A 4390-nucleotide genomic window follows, 5' to 3' on the forward strand; every position below is an offset into this window, starting at 1 on the left:
TGACCAAAGCTGCCGCTCTCTCAACCCCTCCCTTCCGCCTGGCAATTCATAATTACCACATATCTGTGGCTTCATGGCCATCCTCCACCTCTCCTCTGTAATGGGACCTCCAAAAGGAGGGGGCGGGGCATAACCCCCTCCCCCAAATGGGAGCGTTTCCCAGCATCATGTCTCACCCTTTCCTTCCAGACTGGGCCTAGAAGTTTCCTCATTCTGGCTGTTATCAGCCAACAGCATAGATGGGAAATCCCAGGGAAGGAGAGGCGGTGTCCCCGTGTCCAGGCAGAGCATACTCCTCCCCCCACGTGGCCAGAGCTCCACCTCACCTGCGGGAGAACGTCCGGCTCTTAGGCTCGGAGTTCAAGGTCCAGCCCACTTATGGCAAAAACCCTTCCTCTTCCTTTCCTTAATTCTCAGCTGCTGTCAGAGACCAACTATTTGCTGCACTGAGCATGTCAGCACATCAGGCTGAGTACAAAGCAAGGGACTCGTTTGCACGGTATATGCGCATTGCGGACTGATGAACTCATAGTCTGCCCCGTACGTAAACGCCGTTGCTTGTTGGCTACTGACAGCCGCGTAGAGAACAGAGGCTGCCCAAGTGCGCTTAGATCAGGGGTTGACAAACTTTTGCTATAAGAAGTCACATAGTATGGGGCACCCGGGTGGCTCAGTCGTTGGAGCGTCCGACCCTCGATCTCAGCTCAGGTCTTGATCTCAGGGTCAGTTTGTTTTGCTTTGTCTTTAAAGTGTGTTTATTTATTTTGAGAGAGGGCGTTCGCATTAGAGGAGGGGGTGCAGAGAGGGGGAGAGAGATTGGGAATCCCCAGCAGGCTCCCTGTTCCACGCTGAGCCCGACGCGGGGCCGGACCTCATGAACCCCGAGAGCCGGTGGCCCAAGCCAAAATCAAGAGTCCGCCGCTTAACCCGCTGAGCCACCCAGGCGCCCCTCAGGGTCATGACTTCAAGCCCCACGTTGGGCTCCAAGTTGGGCCTGAAACCTACTTAAAAAAAATAACATAGGGGCGCCCGGGTGGCTCCGTCGGCTGGGCGACCGACTTGGGCTCAGGTCACGATCTCGCGGGTCGTGAGTTCGAGCCCTGCGTCGGGCTCTGCGCTGACGCTCGGAGCCTGGCCAGCCGTTCCCTTGAAAGCAGCCATAAACAATACACAAATGAGGGGGGGCGTGGGCAGTGTCCCAATAAAACTTTATTTACATAGTTTTGAATTTCATATAGTTGTCGTGTGTCCGGAAACCTTCCTTCCGTACGTTTGTAATCCTTGCAAAAGCGTAAAAGGCACGTCTAGTGCGTGGCCAAAGCTACATCGTTTGCCAGCCCCTGGATGAGACCTTCAGTGGGCAACAAAGTATCGGGAGTGGTCGTCTTACAAACACTGGAGCTCCACTTAAAGGATTGCAGGTCGCCAGCGACGAAATTTTAGAGCAGGGTAGACGCTTAACGGCGTCTGACCCCTGACAGGCGACAGGTATCACGCTTGATGTTTATGAAGCATTAGATCGGAGCAAGTGAGGGTGGCTCCCTGGGTGTCAGGACCCAGTTTAAGTTGGACCCAGCCCCCCCCCCCCCCCCGCCCCCGGCTCCAGCACCGCGCAGACCAAACCGGGCGCCGCCTGCCCATTCTCAGAACACTGTTTACCAAGTATCAAGTGACAGGGGCCGGCGGCCGGGTATCGAGTCACAGGGCAGTCACACTGAGGCTTGGGCGCTGTGACAACATCTCCAGACACCAGCTGTTTACAGTGACATGAGACTGGCTGTTTACAGGGGACCAGCTGACCTGCTTCCGGATGCCAGAGCCCAGATGGCCGGTGGGATGGGCTCCTCTGCAGGTGTTTGCAGAGGGCCCAGGTCCTGGGGACCCCCCCCACCTCCTGTGGCTGCCTCCAGCAGCAGGAGTGGGGATGAGGAGAGAGCTCGTGGCCGAGGCGAGGTGAGGCTTTTGCTCGCCGAGGACCCCCACGCTCATCCCTGCTCTTTGGGGGCAGGAATTGAGCCCTGCGGGGCATCAGGTTCCGAGGTCTGGCCGCCACTCTCTCTCTGCTCATTCCCGGCTGCGCCACCTTGCGCGCATCGCTTCGCTTATCTGAGCCTTCACTTCTCTATCTGGAAAATGGGCAGGGCGATGGATCAAGGTTGCCAAATAAAATACAGGATACCCAGTTAATATAGAATTTCAGGGGCGCCTGGGTGGCTCAGTCAGTTGAGCGACCAACTTCGGCTCAGGTCATGATCTCAGGGTTTGTGAGTCCGAGCCCCGCGTCAGGCTCTGTGCTGACAGCTCGGAGCCTGGAGCCTGCTTCGGATTCTGTGTCTCCCCGTCTCTCGGCCCCTCCTCTGCTGGTGCTCTGTCTCTCAATAATGAATAAATGCTCAAAAAAAATTAAAAAAAAAAAGAATTTCAGACAACCAGCCAATACATTTTTGTAGGAGTATATCCCAAATGCTGCATGGAATATACTTACGCAAAAAAAAAAAAAAAACAAAAAAAACAAAAAAAAACACAAAACAAACAAGAAAACAAGGTGTTTATCAAATATGCCTCTCCTATGATGAAGTCTCCCTGATAGGAGGTTGTGAAGGTCTTGAGGGGATCACAGGCCGGACACAGAGAAAGGGCCTGATGCATCATAGGACTGATGTTCACTGTCCCTATCTCCCCCAGGGGCTCACAGGGATGAGCCCAAGTGAGGATGCTGATTAGCTCATAAATGCATCATGTGCCTCTGGGGAGCAGGGCCTGGGTGACAAGAATGATGCCATTATTCAAGAGTTTCACTAGGATGTCAGCAAGAGGTTCTGCACCACAGGAAGGAGAGGATTTCTTCATTCATAGCGTGTCCCCAGCACCCAGATGCTCTGAAGGGCTCAGCAGAGTTGTTGGGTGAAATAAATAGTTGTTGAACTCCATGTTTGATCCCACCACTCTTTATTGAATACTTACGGCATGCCAGGCGCTCGAACCCATGCGTACCCAGGGCTCCCCATCAGCAAGGGAGATGGGTATTAATACAGTCATCAGGGGCGCCTGGGTGGCTCAGTTGGTTGAGCGTCTGACTTCGGCTCAGGTCATGATCTCGCGGTTCGCGGGTTCGAGCCCCGCCTCGGGCTCCGTGCTGACAGCTCGGAGCCTGGAGCCCGCTTCAGTTTCTGTGTCTCCTCCTCTCTCTGCCCCTCCCATGCTCACACTCTGTCTCTGTCTCAAAAATAAATAAACATTAAAAAAATTAAAAAAAAATACAGTCACCAGCATAAATGCAAAATTATAACTTGGACAAGACCTGCCAAAGGGAGATATACAGTGCTAGTAGGATCCAGAGGGTCCTGAGTAGGGCCCAGAGGGGCTTTCTATGGGAGTGACACTTTATGGGGAGCTGGAGGAAGAGATTCGCAGGTACAAACATGGCACAGAGCATCCTAGGTAGTGGGCACAGCCTGTGCAAAGGTCCTGGGGTGAGAGCGAACGTAATTTTGGGGGCTGGCTTCGTGCCACCCCCAGCTCCCTTTGACAATTTGCAGGCTCCAGCAGATAGTCAAGGCTAAGTTTAAGATGGTCGGGGTCTCCCAGCGAGTGTGATGCCCTCAACCACCCACAGTGGGGGAAGGACAAAAGTCTGGGCGCATCCTCAGCCAGAGGGGTGGGGAGGAGCAGGTGAGGTGAACGGCGCCCAGCACCGCCTCTGCCCTGGAATTTCCTGAGCTACTTGCCGGCCCAGTCCACCCTCCTCGCCCACATGGCCATAGCCACTTCCCAGGGCACAGAGCAGCAGGATCGAGACAAGGCCACAAGCCACTGCTGGGTGGAGTCAGGAGGCAGAGAGAAGAGTTCTGGGACGCCCAGCTGGGAACTCTCAGGACCGAGAACCAGAGACGGGATGGCAACACTAGCAATCACAATAATAACAGCTTCTAAGGCCTAAAAGTGCCCAGCTGAGTCCTGGCAGGGAGATTTAATAGCCACAAAAGCCCCAGCAGGCTGGTTCCGGAAGTATCCCCGTTTTACAGACAGAGAGACTGAGACTCAGAAGGATGAAGCTACTGGTTGAGGGCTCCTGGTGACCCCAGGATGTGGCAAATCTTCATTCAGGCTCCTACGACAATAACTACCACGGCACGGGGGGCTTAAACAGCAGACAGGTACTTCTCACAAGTCCGGAGGCTGGGAAGTCCAAGATCGGGATGCCGGCAGATCCGGTGTTTGGTGAGGGATGATTCTTGGTTTGTGGACACCTGCCTTCTGTCTGTGTCCTCACATGGCAGAAAACAGGGAGAGGGAGCAAGCTCTCTTGTGTCCCTTCTCATAAGGGCACTAATCCCATCGTGGGGGCTCCGCTGTCGTGACCTAATCGCCGCCCAAAGGCACCCCCCCC

General features: G+C 54.6%; 1 non-coding gene across 1 annotated transcript; it reads left to right on the forward strand.

Annotated features, from left to right (window-relative positions):
• Positions 1–3046: 3046 nt before the first annotated feature.
• Positions 3047–3131, forward strand: TRNAR-UCG (transfer RNA arginine (anticodon UCG)). Its single transcript has one exon. It is a non-coding gene; the product is annotated as a tRNA-Arg (tRNA).
• Positions 3132–4390: the final 1259 nt, after the last annotated feature.

The sequence above is a fragment of the Herpailurus yagouaroundi genome, unplaced genomic scaffold, assembly GCF_014898765.1.
Source record: "Herpailurus yagouaroundi ecotype Mexico unplaced genomic scaffold, PumYag 193, whole genome shotgun sequence".
NCBI lineage: Eukaryota > Metazoa > Chordata > Mammalia > Carnivora > Felidae > Herpailurus > Herpailurus yagouaroundi.